This window comes from Anomalospiza imberbis, chromosome 2 (assembly GCF_031753505.1).
Source record: "Anomalospiza imberbis isolate Cuckoo-Finch-1a 21T00152 chromosome 2, ASM3175350v1, whole genome shotgun sequence".
Classification (NCBI taxonomy): Eukaryota; Metazoa; Chordata; class Aves; order Passeriformes; family Viduidae; genus Anomalospiza; species Anomalospiza imberbis.
Window position 1 is genome coordinate 31459169 of NC_089682.1, and position 17895 is coordinate 31477063.

At 44.5% G+C, this 17895-nt stretch overlaps 1 protein-coding gene across 4 annotated transcripts in view; it reads left to right on the plus strand.

The window, feature by feature from the left end:
* Nucleotides 1-17895, plus strand: part of FAM168A (family with sequence similarity 168 member A) — a 129679-nt gene that overhangs the window by 30808 nt on the left and 80976 nt on the right. For 2 of the 4 annotated variants that reach the window (XM_068180423.1, XM_068180424.1), the window contains one exon: nucleotides 8389-8472. The exons of 1 other annotated variant lie outside the window; for it this stretch is intronic. The gene's annotated coding sequence lies outside the window, so the exon portion shown is untranslated. Of the gene's footprint in view, nucleotides 1-8231; nucleotides 8282-8388; nucleotides 8473-17895 lie in introns of those variants that run through there. One more of the 4 variants, XM_068180425.1, reaches the window with a different exon arrangement.

Sequence of the window (17895 nt, forward strand, 5' to 3'; positions counted from 1 at the left end):
TATCTGCATTAAATCAATGATTCATATAAATTATGCCAAAGGGAGTTAATTGTTATTGCATGGTATAAAAAGCTGCCAAACTAAGGGCAAAACTCTGATTGCAGTGCATGAAATAAAATGGAGCTGTGTTCTGATTGCTGAAAGCATAAAATGGCTGAACCTGTCACCCCTACCAGAACAGCCTGCACTGGAATTCCTGTGGAAACAACAGCAGCAAAGGAATTGTAGAAGCAAAGGTTTGATGACTGTGGCATGTTTGGAGGTTTTGGTACATTTGGGTGTCTTCAGAACACACAAGAAACATTAAATGTGAACTAGCCAGCTCAAAGAACTGTGCTTCTCTGGTGCCTGGATCTGCAGAGGAATTTAGGAATTTAACTTTGTTGGTTTGGCGAGAGTTGAGCTCCTAAATATCTTAATGAAAATGGACTGTGGTCTGTCTAATATGGTTTATTTCTCATCTCTGCAAGAGGGGCGCTGCTACCGTTCTCTCTTGTGGTTCCCCCAGCACATTTTCAGGGCTGTTTGAAGAGGAATTGGTGCTTCTCTGGAGCTTGATTGTGGCTTTTCCAGCTTTTCAAGGTTGGACTTGATGATCTTGGCTGTCTTTTCCAGCATGAAGGATTCCGTGGCTCTCAGAGGGAGGGTACAGCAAGGGCACTTGAAGACAAGCCCAGGTGCTACCCTTTGCTTTGGAATATTTCTCACTGTAGCCAGTGGTGAAGCAAAAGAGGATTTATCAAGTGTAACTTATTTTTGATGTGCATTCTGCACTAAATCTGACATGGCCCTTTCCTAGGGAAGCTGCATTTTACATGGAAGAAAGTAAAACAATAAGAAATTCATGGAATCATGGAATGGCTTGGGTTGGAAGGGACCTTAAAGCCCATCCAGTTCCAATCCCCTGCCATGGCAGGGACACCTTCCACCATCCCAGGCTGCTCCAAGCGCCGTCCAGCCTGGCCTTGGACACTTCCAGGGATCCAGGGGCAGTCACAGCTTCCCTGGAAAACCTGTGCCAGGGCCTCACCACCCTCCCAGGGAAGAATTTGTTCCCAATATCCCATCTGATCCTGCTCTCTGGCAGTGGGAGGCCATTTCCCCGTGTTGAATAATGTGAGAGTTGCAACACTGCCTGTTGTATGAAGGAGAATGGAAAAAGATACACTTTTAGGAATTGTTTGGAGTGAAGTCTGGGTGTTTTTCTGCAAGTTAAAATAATTTTAAAATAGGAGTCAGCACTGGGAAATAAAATAGAGGAGCGTGTGGAATATGTAGGTCTGGGGTAGGGTGGAGGAGGACAACATCGGGAAGATGTTAGCACAGAAAAGTGTTTGGAATTAGTAGGTGGATTTGTTGGAGCCAGTGGGAAAGTTCAGGAGCACCATGGCACACCAGAAACCTGGGAAATGGCAGTGCTGGAAATGAGGAAATCCACACCCTGCAGCGACCAAATAATTAATAAGGGACCATTTCTGGCCTGCTTGGTGACCTGACCCAACTGCAGGAACTAAATGTGTAGGGTAAGGATTAATGTGCCTTAGGCAAGGTCTGTGCTGGGATTGGAACAGGAAATGATTAAAGTCCTTTGCAAAGGCTGGAGGAAAGCTCGTTATTTTGCTCTAATATTATCAGGAATTTTTATAATCCATGTGCAGTGTTCAGGAAGGTGAAGTAGTTGAGTGTTGGGGGCCTCCCCACTATGATCTCTTTAAAAACTGGGGAATATTACTCTAAATTTTGGTGAGTTTTCCACCAGCACTGTAATAATACCTGTCCCTGTGTGGCATAGGGAATTAAGTGAACAAAAATTAAGTCTACTGTGACAGAAATTGCCAATGACTTCTAAGGGAAGGAGAGATTGGGACTGCTTCAAACAAGTGCTTAATAAACCCCAGTGAAAGAAATGTTGACTTAACTCATTTTAAATTGCTTTTAAGCTCTGAAGTGAGTTTGTTACTGAAAGTAATTAAAGGCATTGAAAGATTGTGGGGAACTTTGGGAACACCTCTATGGAAAGGCAGTTACTTACCTTAAAATAATTTTTACTGCTACCTAATCTGTCTGAATCGCTCAATTAATTCCTTAATGAAGTGTGGTTCAGCACAGGGATGCTGCTCAGGTATGGCAGAATGTGTGTGCCATGGGTCTAATGGAAGGCAAAACACCAGATAAATAGTCAATTGTTGCTTTGAGAAACTTTATGGATAAATAAAAAAAGACCAGTCAGTTTTGTGAAGCCCTTTTTTACCAGGACTCCTTTTCCCGAGACATACATGAGATCTGGAATAGGTGAATTTTCTAGAGCTGAAACGTTTCCTTGCAGAATCACAGTTTAAACAATGGTTTCATCAGTGTGGCTCAGTTGGTTTTTCAGATGGAAATAACTCCAGCAGCAAGTGTCTCTGTCAATACAACAATCTCCAAATTGATTTTGTTGTCATGTTTCCATTGAGGACAGTGCAGAAGAGATTTCAAAGCTGCCTTGTGTGGCTGCAGTGGAAAAACATCCTGAAGGGATCAAGGGCTGTTCTTAACCTGGAATTCAGGTTGAGAGAGAGGATTCTGCCCCTGTGCCCAGGTAAGACCCCACCTGCAGAGCTGCCCCAGCCCTAGGGACAGAGCAGCAGGACCTGGAGCTGCTGGAGAGAACCCAGAGGAGGCTCCAGAGCTGCTCCAGGGTTGGAGCCAGGCTGGGAGACCTGGGGGTGCTCATCTGGGTAGGAGAAGGATCCAGGGAGCCCCTTTAGGTACTGGAAGGGGCTCTCAGTGCTTATTTTCTGTGCTCTATTAGCAGTAGGATCTGTCTCCCCAAACTCTGCTACTCAGCAGTGCATTGAGCTGAATGTTTCCGATATTCCAGTTAATTCTGAGTTTGGAGATTGAAGACAAACCCTTCCCAAAAGATGGCCCGTGTAAATTGAAGTAGATTATTAAACCGGACTAGAATTTACTGCCCTTTGCTTTTCTAAACACAATGAAGTGAAAATCAAGAATGAGGGCATTTATCTTCAGTGTATATTTTTCTAGATTACAAACTTTGGCAGATGCGGTACAGAGCGATATTTCTTGGCAAACTGGCATGTTTGAAAGACTGGTCTTAGAGAAATGAGTCTGTTTTAAACAGAGCTAAATATAAAAGCAAACCAGCTCTCACTCTGTTTAAGTCTCTCTTATCTGCTGGTAGGAGTTCAGATTAGAGTGTCTGACTGAAATATCTTGAATCCATCCATCCTGCTGCTGCATTGACTCCCAGCTCGGCACCTGAAATCCAGGGCTTGGCAGGAGCAGGGAGCCCAGTGCTGATATTTCAGTAGCAGTTGTCCTTTTCCTGCTCTTTGGCTCCAAAAGCAACCCCTCCAGTTTTCCAGGGGATTAGACTCTCTCTTTTTTTTTTTTTATTTTTAATTTTTTTTTTTTAAATTTTTAATCGGTGACTGTGAGTAAGTAAAAATGCGGATAGGATTTGATGCTTTTCCTAAGCTCTGCCCTTCTGGCCTTCTGCTGGCATCCTCCAAGTGGGAAAGTTATTCTAAGGATACAGTGGAAGTGATGTCAAAGGGAGCTGTGGTCAGGGGTGACATTCAAAATCCTGATGTGTGTCACTCATCTTTCTTGGGGGCCGAGCCAACAGGATGTTCCTGGAGAAAGGACAATGCCCAACTTTGCCAGTTTAATGCTTTCCTCACTTTTCTTGCCTTTTGAGTTGTCACTTTGATCCTGCATGTAAAAAATGAAGGAGGATCTTGGGATATTTAATAATCTGGAGTTTCAAGAAGCTAATTTTAGAAGCTCATTACACACCTGGAGATGTTGAGTCACTGTGTGTTGTTCCATGGAGTTTTCCTGAGGGGTGTTTTCCCGTGGTACATGTGTGCAAGGTGCTGCTGAAGCACATGGCCCTTTTCACCCTCTTCCTTAAAAACTCCTTCCCCTCCTGACTGGCCAAAGCCATGCTGATGATTCCCAACAATTCCAATTCTTCCACCAGCTGAGTGCTGGAGATGGGCCTTTGGCAGGAGGACGCTCAGGAGCTGGAGGCAGCCCTGGGAGCCTTTCCCTCCTGAGCATCATCAGTGTTTGGTGAATCCAAGGATGAATTCCTGCTGGTGCTGCCCCTCGTGCTCCATGCCAGTTCTGGCTGTGTCCTGTATTTCCTAACTCCAGGGTGAAGCTGTCCCTGGGAGCTTCCTTCCTCCTGTGCCTCTTCCCACTGCTGGGCTCCCTGGGCTCTGCTTGTCCAGCTCTCCCAGGGCCAGCTGGTGAGCCAGATCAGGGAACCGCAAACCCAGGTTATTTTAACCTGGATCCCTTCCCTAATCCAGGTCTCCGTACAGCTCTGGGCTGGTGCCGATGGCCCAAAGGCAGCTGCCAGTTTTAAGGAGAGGAAAGACAGGAAGGTGCTTCCAGCCAGGAGCAACCCTGTGGTTTCCTGCAATGTTCTCTGCCTTCCAGAATTCTTTCCATGCCTTTATTTCCTGCTAGGTATTTGTACAGATGTTTTCGCTTCCAGTTGCTCCAGGTGGATCTTTAATTTTTTAATTTTTTAAAATGTGCCCTGAGCAGAATGGAACTCAGATCCATTCTGGATAATCTGTATGTATTCACTAACATTTTGCCTTGTTCTTCCAGAATTTAGGTCCTAAGAGCATTAGGCTCCATGATAAATGTCTCTGGTATCCTCTCTGTGGTGTCTGCTTGTTCATGGCTTTACACTGCACCCTTCACTATTGCCTTTAAATTCTGTTTCTTTAATTCCATTCCCTGTGTGAATAAAGGTGTCTGAATTAACCTTCACAATGAACCTGCCAGGGCCTTTTCCCAGTGTCCAAATAGATTCTCATTAATCCCTCTTTTGTAATGCAGGGAAGGCTCGTGTTGCAGTGTTTTGCTTTGATTTTATTATTATTTTTTAATAGAGGAAAAGGCTACACTGAGGCTGCTCTTGCTGAAAGGTTTATTTTTATTTCTAAGACAACGGGTGCATATAATTTTTAATGTTGCACTTACTGGAGGTTGATTGTTGTGAGCAGTACAGTCAATATTTCCTTCAATTAACAATAATCTTAGATAATTAAATTGTTTTCTTTCCATTACAAAGTCATTGGTGACTTAGAAACCCCGAGGTGCCTTATAATATATAACTTGCACAAGTGAAAATAATTATTCCAGAGTCAATTCTAGAAGAAGTTTGGGAAAATTGTTGAAAATGGACAGTAAAGAAAGTGAATATTGACTTTTGGGGAATTTGTCCCTTTCCATTTTGTGGGGTTTGGTTACTCAGAGGGCTAAACCCAAAATGTTGTGGAATAGGATTTAACCCTGCAGGATGTCAGACATTTGCTGAATGTTTTTATCTTCATTTAATAAGCAGTTGTGGAGTGGGGTTTTTTTGCTACCCCTATTTTATCAGAACCCTCTGCAATCTACCAAAGCAGGTGTTTTAATCACCACATCCTAATTAACTCAATCTATTTTATAATCCATCTACCCAGCTCCTATCACTGGAGTCCAGTTTTGTGGACAGAAGGAAAATAAGGGATTAAAAGAGAAATATAGAAGAATAATTGTAGTAAGATCATCATTGAAGTGTAGCTACTAAAATAAAAGAAGAAAACTAAATTTGGGGCATAGGAGGGAGGATAGAATTAAAAATCTTGTTTTGCTGCTTGAAAGAGCACATGGAGTTGATGAAGATATTAGGGAATGAGCTCCCCTTCTTAGTAGCTGCAGTAATCTTAGGAAATATTGAGGGATTTAATCTCTTTCATAACAAGAAGAAAGTGGGAAGGGAAGGAGGAATTCTGGGCTGCAGGAACCTGCTTTGGTGTCTTTGCTTGACTTGATAAGAAGGACGGAGAGGGACTTTTTATGGGAGCTTGCAGTGACAGGACACAGGGAGTGGTGTCCCACTGCCAGAGGGCAGGGCTAGATGGGATATTGGGAAGGAATTCTTGGCTGTGAGGGTGGTAAGGCCCTGGCACAGGTTGCCCCACAGAGGACAGGGCTGATTTTTCTGTGCTCTTGAAGTTTTCCCTGACTAAATCCCAGATGACACTCTTGATGAACAAGGTTGTGCCAACAGGACTTCTCAGCCTTGTGCTATTTCCCTAGATTTTCCAAAGGCACACCTTCTCCCAAATTCATTTGGTTTTTCTTGCTCTCTAATGAATGTCTTTGCACTTCCACTCAAAGACACTGATTGGGACTGATTGTTTTTCTGCAAATACATCCAAATTTGGTCGATCCTGACTGTTTCCTGCCAGTTTTTGAGCGGTGGCAGAGGGCAGGGATGTGTGATGGCAGCTGGACAGCCTCCTTCTCTGCAGCTTTTCACAGCTTCTCTCTGCAGAAGCAGCATCCACTCCCTCTGAACTGAATCATTTTGACTTCTGGTCAGGAAAAGACAGAAAAGGAGCCAAATAAAAAAATCCAAAAAAAGGTTAATCTGCTGAGTGGCAGCACAATGCAAGCAGATATTGATGCTGTGTCAGCTAAAGAAAGATGCAGCACCAAGGTTAATGAGAGGTGGGGACTGTTCTTCTCCCTCTCTGTAGCAGCTAGAGCTGAACAAAAGGGGGAATGTTTGGAGAATCCCTCAGCATTAAAGGCTGTGGCAGTGCTGTCCTCCTGCCAAATCCTGGAAACCCTCTGGATGTTCAGCACCATTGGACACTCACCTTTAGTGCTTGTCAGCAAGAGCTATGGACTTCCCTGGTTTATACAAACATGAGGATGTGAAAACATCCCGAAATAAGGACTTGGAGCAAACTGAGGTGTCAAAGCAGCTCTGAAATGCAATAACAATGGTAAAGTGTGGGGATTGAGGTGTGAAAGCAGCAGAAGGAGTGGTTGGTGATCCTGTGGTTGATGCTGAGCCTGGTGCAGCGGGCAAAGCTTGCTTTCCCGAAATCCAAGGGGGGAGGAAGATGTGAGGGAGGTGGTTTTCTCCCCCATTTGCTTGAACACTTCTTTTCAGCTTCTTTCTTGCCACAAAAGGAGTAATTTGTTTAATTTTACAGAATGTTACTGAAGCTGTTGGAAGTGGAGCTGCAGCCCACGTCTTCTTAATAAATGAGTGTGTGTATTCCTGGAAGGAAGTTAAAATGGGGCTGTGTTATATTTGGTACCTCCTGAAGTACTGAGGCTACTTTGAGTACAGAATGTGCTCTGAGAAAGACTAATTTGCCACTGCAGAGCCTGATGGGATGAGATTTGTCAAGTCCCTGTCTCTGCTGAAATTCACTTACGCTTTCCTCTTTCTCCTGAAGATATTTTAAGGTTCTATCTCTGAATTGAAGGGCCATAAAAACAAGTCAAAAAGCCTGAAACCAGAATTAAATTACAAGCAATGAATATGCTTCTTATAATGTGGAAATACTGCAGTCAAGCATCCTTGGAAGCAACAGGTGGAGATGTCCCTGACCCGTTTTCCGTAGTGTGCTCATGCTCCTGCTAGCACCAGGGCTGAGATTACTGGGACATTGGAGCATCAGCAGGGTGGGTTTTGACTTCTCTCCAAGGATGCCATCTCTGATGGCAGGTGGTGGCTTCCTGCAGGAGGCAGGAAGAAGAAAGATTCAGTAAAAATGAAGATTTTACTGTTTTCTGTTCATTTACAAATTCATGCTGTTTCATTAGCTGGCTGGAAGGGTCTGGTGGTGTAACTCTACAGGGAAAGGTGGGATGTACCAACACTCCCTAAAAAAAACCTCAGTTGTTTTACTGGATTCAATGTTTTCTGCCTCCTGCTTTCTCCCCTAGAGTGTTTTTTAGTGAATGTAAACTAATACAGGATCAGTGGTTAGAAACCATGAAAAAATATTTAATGTAAAACTTTTGGTACTGGGTTGATTAAAATAAACAACTGTTCCAAGGAGCTGGTCCCGCTAATGGGAACAGTAGGGTTTCTGTTCCTCCCTATAATGCATAAAGTATGTGGAGTGCCTTGAGAGCTTTTTTTGGGTGCTGCACTTCATTTTGAGGGATTTCATTTTCAGTTCTCAGAGCTTTTGTGTCAGCTGGGAAGGGAGGACGTAGGAGTAACATGTAAAACTCAGGATAAAACCTGTTTAGTCCCAAATCCTGACAAATAGCTGGTAAACAAGTATTTAAATGAAAGCTTGGACTTTGTTTTTCTCCCTCTGGGAAGCTGGGAAGGCCTTGGTCTTATTGCCAGCTCGGGTATCCCTTCCCTCTCCTTGTATCCTGCGGCTCCAGCGCTCCTCCTTTTTTGCCTGCATTTCTTACATGTCCCATCTCTCCTTCTGCTCCAGTGGAGGTGAAGACCACTCTGAGCTGGGAAGAGCCATGTTTTCTTCCAGCAGGTTTTCCACAGAGCCTCACGGGTGTTTTTCTCTCTCTCTTTGTGTGTCCTTACTGCTGCAGAGCTCTGGAATGCTGTGAAGACTCCCTGCCCAGGCACACTCCTCTCCGGATTATCTCCATCCCAAGGAAGCTCGTGTCCAAGAGGTACCAATTCATCCTGTCTTTGTGCCCTTCAGTTTTAGCTGCTCTTCCCAAAACCCTTTCCCTGTTCCTTCCAGACAGAAAAGCCTTGGATGCCGTGGAGATTGCAGCTGTTGCTGTTTGATAGGGTTTGGACTCTTCTTTCACTTTGCTACAGAAGCACTTTACATTTTCAAATAAGAAGTGATTTCAGGGTCAAGAAATGCATAAGCTGAAGCTCCAGCAACACTCTGTGCCTGGTGTGTTTTATTGTGTTGATTTAGAAAGTTAATAAACATCAGGTCTTCAGCAGCCTGAGTAAAACACACAGTACTTATGTGCTGCTCCTATAAAGAATTGTGAGAGGGGCTCTTTCTTTAGTGTTTATTAGTCTTAATATCTTCCAAGTAAATAATACATTTTTGTTTTATATTAAAAATGAGACTTGTGTTCATTAGCTGGGTCAATATTCCCCGGGTTGACACAGACACCATTCCTGATATAAAATTCTTTCATTTGCCTGGAGACCAGCAAATTGTTTTCTAGTAGTTTCTGTTTCTTGGGAGAAGAAAGCTAGAAACAAAGTTTTCAAATAGAAACTTTGCAGTGTAGTTTGGTTGGAGCAGTTTCTATCTTAACTCCTTATTTTGGTTTATAGATCCCAGCATGATGAGACCTGAGCAGGGCAAGCCCTTTGAGCATGTACATATATATGTGTGTGTGTGTATATATATATCTAAGATAATTTAATATGTTATAACAGTGGGAGAACATTATCTACAGGAGCTGTGATATGGGAACATACTCCCTCAGGAAATCCCTCTGGAAAGTGTTCTGGGAAAATGTCCCTGTGTGCCTGCCCTTCAATTTTCCCTTAGGGAATCACACTTCCCTGTTGGGCAGAGAAGACACAGGGGTGGCTGAATTGTCTGTCTGACCTCATCCAGCTGTTCTTGTGCAGGAATATGGAAAAACCAGCCTTGACTCTATGGTTTTTTTCCATTTTATATGTTTTGCTGCTCACTTAATGACATGAACTTTAAATGTCAGCTGCTCTTGGGTCTGCTGCATTGTGTTGGGATCAAACCTTTGGGTACACTCTGACCCTTATCCTCACAATAATTTAGCACTCCAGTCCTGCTTTGGGAAAAGCTGCCCTAAATCAATGCCTCCTCTTTGGGTACAGACAAAATCCAATATTTCTGCCTCTCCCACCACCCCAGCTTAGGTGGGATGAGAGAGAAAATGCCAAGGATTTCAGCAAAGCTTTTCTTTGCTTCTGCCAGCCTTGAGGCGACAACAGTGATCCCCTGTCCATCCCCTGCTTCCCCTTTTTCCTCTCTTCATACTAGAAAAAAGGATAAATTAAAAAAAAAAAAAAAAGAAGCTTTGAAGCTGCTCTTATCCCTGTTTTCTGTATGTTTTCCCCAGTTTGGGCTGTGCAGCTTTTTTAGGATCTGAGAAGCAGAAATCCAGGGCTGTGGAAGAGGAGAGGCAAAGCCAAGGATGGGTTTGGTGGGTGGTGAGGTGGGAGAAGGGACACAAAGTAAGACTGGAACTGATGGGTGGGAGATCCAGAGAACAAGATTGTGTTTCAAGTGGGAATATGTGAAGTGTTGGCTTTGCACAAGAAAGCTCCTGCTCCAACGGCTCTTGGTCCAATCCAGCTTCAGATTAAGAAATTTGAAGCTCAAGAGTGGAATTGATGGAGCCTATGAAGATTTGACTGATCAAGCAGATCGAGGTTGCTCTCCAGGCTGTGATTGCCCTGCTGGGGATCTCCAGCAAATATTTACTTTTGGGTGACTTTATCTTGAGTTGAACTGTTAGACTCAGTGTTCATTCAGAAATCAAAAGGTGGAGGAAATTGAGTTAAACTTGAATGTGTGAGTGCTCCATGTCTTAGCTTACTTAGGTTGTTTCCTGCTTGGGAAATACCCCACTGCTTGGGAAATACCCCACTCCCCCAATCCTAATTGAAATTCCAGCAATTAAATAGTTAAACACGGGGTGTGTGTGTGTAAAATCCATGTGTTTCTATAAATACCTCTCTTATCTCTGTAATGGTTTGGTTTGATGTAAATATTTTAAAATGTGCTTTTACATTAGGCTGGTTTTTATCCAGTGTGTGTGAGTGGAATTTGGATCTGGGCCTGGACTTTATACTTCTGCTCCTCAATGTTTCTGAAGTCATGTGGAAAATTCCTGGACTTTAAGTCTCCTGAGCATTTCTGCCAGTTTGGTGGGCTCCTCACTGGGCTGGGAATGCACTGAATCCAGAGCTGAAGTGGAGCATTTTGCCAGCAGCTCTTGGACACTTCGATGCTGTTGGGAACATCATTTAATGAATTTTTTTTAGCGCAGGAGCAAATCCTTTGTTCACAGATCTGAAGTTTTCCTGCATTGCCAGCTCTGTTTTGGAGAACAAAATTCCTTTCAGAGAACATGTGATACGGAAAATGATTTCTGTCAAGCCAAGTTTTGTGCTGCATCCAGCTCTGGGGCCCCCAACATCAGGAGGATGTGGAGCTGCTGGAGAGAATCCAGAGGAGGCCCCGGAGCTGCTCCAGGGCTGGAGCCAGGCTGGGAGAGCTGGGGGTGCTCACCTGGAGAGGAGAAGGCTCCAGGGAGAGCTCAGAGCCCTTGCAGGGCCTGAAGGGGCTCCAGGAGAGCTGGAGAGGGACTGCAGACAAGGCATGGAGGGACAGGACACAGGGAATGGCTTCCCACTGCCAGAGGGCAGGGTTAGGTGGGATACTGGGAAGAAACTGTGGCAAAAACATTTTAAAGGGGGATTTTTTTAGAGGAGTGGATTTGACTCATAAAAGCATTTGCAAGAGTGTTACCTAGGATGAAATGCTGGGTCATTAATCTTTATAAATTCATCACCTTATACAAGGAGGAAGTTTCCCTATGTGCTCTATTACAGCGTATTTAGGTACATCATAGATTCCCCAAATGGTTTGGGTTGGAATGGACCTTAAAGCCTGTCCAGTGCCACCCCCTGCCAGGGGCAGGGACATCTTCCTCTATCCTGGGATGTTCCAACCTGGCCTGGAATACTCCCAGGAATGAGGCAGCCACAGCTTCTCAGGGCACCCTGTGCCAGAGCCTCCCCACCCTCACGGGGAAGGATTTCTTCCTAAGACCCAGTCTAAACCTCTCTGTCAGTTTGAGAAAAGGCTTCCCTCCCCCTTGTCCTGTCACTCCAGGCCCTTATAAGGAGTCTGTCTTCATCTTTCCTGTAGGTTCTGTCTTGTCTTAATCTTTCCTGTAGGTCCCTTCAGGTCCTGGAGGGTCACCATTAGGTCACCCCAAAGCTTTTCTTTTCCAGGCTGAACAATCCCAAATCTCCCAGCAGAGCTGCCCCATCCCTCTGATCACCTTGGTGCCTTGTCTGGATCTGCTCCAACAGCTCAGCAGCAGCAGCATGCTCTGTTCAAGGGCTCTGTGGCTGAGGTGAGCTTATGGGAAACATCTTCCCTGTCCCTCCCACCTTTCCACAGCGCCTTCCCGCAGTGTTCTCCACATTCCTGCCCTGACAAAAGCCATGCTGGAAGCAGGGGCCTTTCTCTCAGATGTATAATTCAGCCCCTCTTCCCGGCGTGCCAGCCTTGTTTGCGTTGATGAATGAATGTTCCCTATGTACAGCCTGCAGATTACTCTGCTCCTGGAGTACAGTCCTGCTCAATGTACCTGGTTCTGATTAAGTGCATTTGAATTTGGGAGTGTGCTTAATGAGCTACACCTTTCACAGATTCTTTTGTTAATTCAGAAAAGCTGCCTGCTCTGATTTATGGCGCCAAAAGGGGTAAACTGCCATTAAAAGCATTAATTAGTCTTGGTTGACTGCACAAAGAATAGACTTGGTGTGAGCCAGTTTTTGATTTAGCCCTTTGATTTTTGCCTAAGCTTGTTAGAGGGTTTGTATCTCTGGCTGTCTCATGCTGGACTGTATAATTGGAATTTTGTGTGAAATTCTTGGGCTGAAGGAGCAAGAGCCAATTATAATCAATAAAGTTGTAAGGCAATTGGGCAGAACTTTGCAGATAGTTCAGTACAGAAGTGTTCCTTTTTAACATGTGGAGGTGATAACTTGGGATTGGCAGATTGGCAGGAACGGTATCCCGAGGCTTTGCTGTGAGCCTTGGGCACTGTTGGTAAACCTCAGGAAGGAAAATATTCTCAGGAGCCTTGGATCTGCCCATTGTGCAGTGCTTCAGCTGCATGTGAATCCCAGAATCCCAGAATGGCTGGGCTTGGAAGGGACACAGAGGTCATCTAGTCCAACCTCGCTGCTCAAGCAGGATCCCCAAGAGCAGGTAACCCAGGATTGTGTCCACCATCTTTGGGATTGTGGGTTTTGACAATCCCCAGGGAAGGAGTCTCCACACCCCCTCTGGGCAGCCTGTTCCAGCGCATGGTCACCTCACAGCAAAGTTATTCCTCTTGTTCAGGTGGAACTTCCTTCATTCCAGTTTCTTCCCATCCTGTTGTACCACCCAGCAGAGCCCAGTGGTAGCACTGGTGGTTTTTTAATTTTCCTCTTTTCCTCTCCATCTTTATCTATTTTCTACAGGCTAACTAAAAAAAAAAAAAAAAAAAAAAAAGAAAGCCCTAAACCCTAAAACATTGTTTGTGTTGTATCGTATCCTTGGAAATCCTATATTATATTGATGAATGTATTTCAGTGTCTGGTAATTCCAGTACTTCTCAATTCTGGCCATCAATTCTCCACACAAAAGTTTGAAAATTAATTGAAATGCAAATCATAGCCTAAGCTTTCTTTCCAACAGACTTTCCATAATTATGCTTGACTGCAAAAAAACAATTCCATTGCTATAATTTTGGTAATTGCCTCTCGTCTGTTTGAGAATTAAGATTTCCCTCTGTCTGTATAAAGTTTCCTTCTCTCTTAGATATTATCACATTAACTGCTCCATAAAAAGAAGGCTGGATTGGGCTTCCATCCCAACTTGTCCTTAAGGAACCAACAGTTGGATCCGCCAGCTCTGCCTTAATTTCCTGGAAGAACTAGAAGGTTCCTTCTCCCTGCCTTCTTCCTGCATGCCTGGAGAGATGATGGTGGTACCGTAGGACTTTGGAGTATTGAACTGGAAATATCCTCTGGATATTCAGGGAGATGGGAACTGCCTTTAAAACACATTTTTAGCAAAAATTGGTTCCTAACAGCAGCACAGATATGAAATGACAAATATCTTTAGAAGCATGGAGGTATTTAAGAGCTGTATTCCCTCCTGCCTTCCCTGAACACATCCAGGTCCTTGGGGCAGTGAGTTTCCAGCGACTGCCATGTTTGGCAGATGGATTTTTGGGTAAGAGTGAAAGCCTTTGAGCTTCTGTTTAGTTTTTCACTCTCAGTCAGCACATCCTTGGAGAGAAGTCCATCATATTGAAAGCACTGGAACAGCCAGGGAAGTGGAAGCTCCCCCTCTCTTCACAGCCACAGCCTGGGCTTGGTTATTCCCAGCTCCCACAAATGTTCCCAGCTTTGTCTCTCCGTTATTTATTTTCCTTTCCCATTGAAGGAAGTGGTTCTTTCCAGAATGAGAAGCATTAAATTGACTTAAATGCTTTGTTTGCTGAAGTAGCTCTTTGAAGTGGATCTTTCAAGTTTCTTATGTGAGCTGGGGTTTGATGAGACACATTTTAACCCAGCAATCTCATAGTGAGGAAGGAAGGGAAGAAGGGAGAGTGGAAGGAAGAGACGGAACCTTCCAGTTCTGCCTGTTTTGATCCTAACTCACACGGTTTTCCACATTCCCTTTTAACACTTGACTTGTGCTGGAGCATCCAGACGTTGCGGGGTGATCGTGGGATCGGCAGGATCTCACTGGTCAGCTTTTCCAGGCGTGTCTCCAGCATTAAGTCTCAAACTGGAAAGGTAATCCCCTTGGGAGGCTTGACCTACTCTTCAAATTACTTTCTCCTGTTCTTTTGAGGCCTTGGGTTTTATTCGGATGGCTTTTTCCTCCTCATCAAGGCATCTCGTTTAATTGCTGTGACTGCCAGGCAGAAACCTCACTCTCACTCTTACAGACCTCCTTTTCTTCAGTTCCTTCATAATAAAGTGGTTTTTGGAGCAGGGCCAGGCCTTTAGCCCAAGTGTCTTCTGGTTTCATATCAAACAAGGGACAGCACAGCCAGATTGCTTCCCTAATCCCTCCTCCCAAAGACAAAGGTGTCAGCACTGTCTAGACATTGGTGTTCCATGTGCTCATTCAAGGCTGAGGGTTCTCCCTTTCTCCTTTTCATCCCACATAATTGTCCTCAGAGCCTCCTAATCTGCCATTGCTCAGTGGGTGAAATCCCCCATACAATTTGGGATGGATGTGTCCAATTTGGGAGTAGGTGGTCTGTGCCCCTCTGGAGCAGAATCAGTAAAACAGGATGAGTGAGCTCTTGCTGCTGTACAGACCAAGCATTTAAAATCTCTTTTTTCCCCATATTCATGCTGTATCCAGTCAGGAGGTATTACACAGAAACTGTTCTAAAACTTCTGTATTTCTTTTATGGTTGTTTAATGCCTTTCTTTGGGTCGACATTTTGCAGCTTTCCCATGGGGGAGTGGGTCCTTACAAGCTACAGATTTGGAGTAGGAAAAGGAACAATTCAGCTGGTTTCCTGGTCCTTTGAAATTTTCCTTCTGCTGATGGCAGGTTTTGACCTCTTCTTTCTTTGGAAGTGTTCTGCTGGGAAGTTTGGCTAATGGGAGATCATTAGGGTCCTGTTTAGCCTTGGATGTGGTCTGGTTGTGTAATGGAGAGGTTAGGTACAAAAAAATCAGGAAAACTGAAGACAAATTGATAGCAGAGCAAAATCACAAATTTTTCTGCCCAGAGTTCTCTCACATTTTGGAGTTCCTTACAACCCTTTTGGGGAAGAAATTTTCCCTAGGAGCAGAGCCTGACTCCCCCAGCTGCCTTCTCCTGTCAGGACACTGTGGCTGAAAATTCCTTGGCACTTCAGCATGCTCCTTGTGCCTGTCTGTCAGTCTTTCTGGCTGTCACAGCTGGGAACAAGGAGAATCGTTGTGTTTTGTGTGTTCTATACAGCTGAGTGTGTCATTTCAAGTTAAAAATAAGACATCTTTAATGTCAAGATTGCAAAGTTCAAAAAGCAGAACAGGGATGGAAGTCAGTAACTGCAGTTTCTGTTTGTTCTATATTTATGTGAGGCCTTATCAGCAGGATTTCTGTCCAGGATTCACTCCCTAAAAAGTCATTCATCCATGAAAAATGTCTTGGACTGAGGGCTATGGCAACTGGGGTATAATTAATTACTTATAACTTGTGAGGCCACCTAAAAATGAAGTTCCTTGTTTCTTCTCTAGGCTCTTCTCTGAGTTCAGCCTGGTCTAGTGGAAGATGTCCCTGCTCATGGAATGGGGTGGGAATGAGATGGGCTTTAAGGCCCCTTCCAACTCAAACCACTCTGGGATTCTATAGAAACAAGCAGCACTCGACATTTGTGGAGCTGTTGTTGCCTTGTCTTTGGGTGGGTCGGGTTTGAAAGGTGTTTCTTCAGCAAAAGTGCCTGGAAAAGAGCTGATTATTCATCATAAGTTACCAGTAAAGGGGTTTGCTGTTGTTCCCAGGTACTGCTCGAGGATGATTTTGCTAGTTCATTAAAGGCTTGGATAGGGATTTACAAGCTGATAGCTTTGGTTCCTCTGGTGGACTCAGGCTGGAGCCCCTAAATATTTTTCATTTAATGTTGAAATAAAGTGGGATTTCAGAGTGAGAAGCCAATTCTCATGTTAGTTTAAAAAGGATTACAGGCAGAGAGTTTGCAGACTGGGGACAGTAATTGGGTGTAGCTATGCTGTATGGGAAGACCACAGCAGCTTATCCACTGTTCCTCCTCCCCTCCATTTCTGCTCTTCTTGAGGTGGAACAATGACCCTGGAATGTCACCGGAGCATCCTCGGGCTCCCTTCCCCCAGCTGCCAGAGTGCAGGAATGGCAGATTCCCATCCCCACGGTGCTCCTGGCCTGCCAGAGCATCTCCCTGCAGTTCAGTTGTGAATCACTGCTTTATTTGTCACGTGCAGCTCCAGCCTGGCTGGAGAGCCTTCAGTCGGAATTCACGGCGCTCTGCCAAGGCGCTGCATTGTTGTCAGAGCCCCTGAGCTGATAAAACACATCCTGACTGCACAGTACTGCATCCATGGCATTGCATTCCTGCATGCGAGCTAATTAATGGGCCTAGGAATTTGTTGGGTTTATCCCTGGGGATTAGGGAGTGGGTGTGGGTGTTCTAAACTGTTAATCCATATATTTTACTGTTGGAAAAATTCATTTTCCTGAGGGTTATTTGGCACTGCAAGTGCATCAGCAGGATCTCTGTAATACAATCAGAATATCTTCTACACAAGAGGAAACGTGTATTCTTTTTCCTCAAACAAAAAGACAACTTGCTTTACGAGGAACAAAAAAAATCCTTTCATGACCTTAAAATAATTCATTGGGGAAAAAGAAAGCTTTTTGTTTTGTGAAGGTTTTGTGTCTGCAGGATCCCAGCTGAATGCCATGTAGGAATTGAGTGGTGCTAGTGTTGATTTAAAAAAAAAAAATCAGAATTCCTTGGACATGGGAGGTTATCAGTCAAATACTGCTTAGAGAAATTGTTGTAACGTGCTGCCTTCAGCACCTCACCGAGGCACGGGGATGTGCGATAATGTGAGCGGAGTGGGCAGTGTAAGATCATCACTTTTCTCCTGATAATTTAACTAAATTATCAGTTTACAGTAGGAGTATCTGTTGCTAGAATGAGAGGAGAAAATCATCCTTACACTTACATTGTCCTTGTACTCATCCCCCTGTTCCAAAGCTTGCTGCCAGTGCAGGGAGAGCATTGCAGGATTCCCTGTGGCTCTGCCTTCCCCTGTGTGTGTTTTTGTAGAGTTCCTCCTCTTGTCTGCTCCTTTGATTCTGCTTTTTCCTCAGAAGGCCACACACAGAGCTGAACCTTCAGTTCTCGTCACCATTGTCATCTTTTGTGTCATTTTCTTTATCCTTTTCCAGTCTCACCTGTGAAATAGGTGTGGTTTAAAAAAAAGAAAACCCAAATGCCAGGTTTATTATCTGGTTTTTGTGTTGCTCTGCCGTGGCTCACAAATGAGGGTCAGCCTCAGAACAGACACAAATGAATTTTACTGGCTCTTGAATGTTTTTGCAGGCTGATGAAGTTAAAGCAGAGGGAATTAAAATGTAGAGGTGCATCTGGGAAAGGGTGTCCCTCATCTGCTCCATGGGGCCCAGCAGTGGCACCAGAGGAAAGGGCAGGAACTGAAGGCCAGGAAGTTCCACCTGGACGTGAGGCAGAACTTCTGCCAGGGACACCTTCCACTATCCCAGGTTGCTTCAATCCCTGTCCAACCTGGCCTTGGACACTGCCAGGGATGCAGGGGCAGCCACAGCTTCT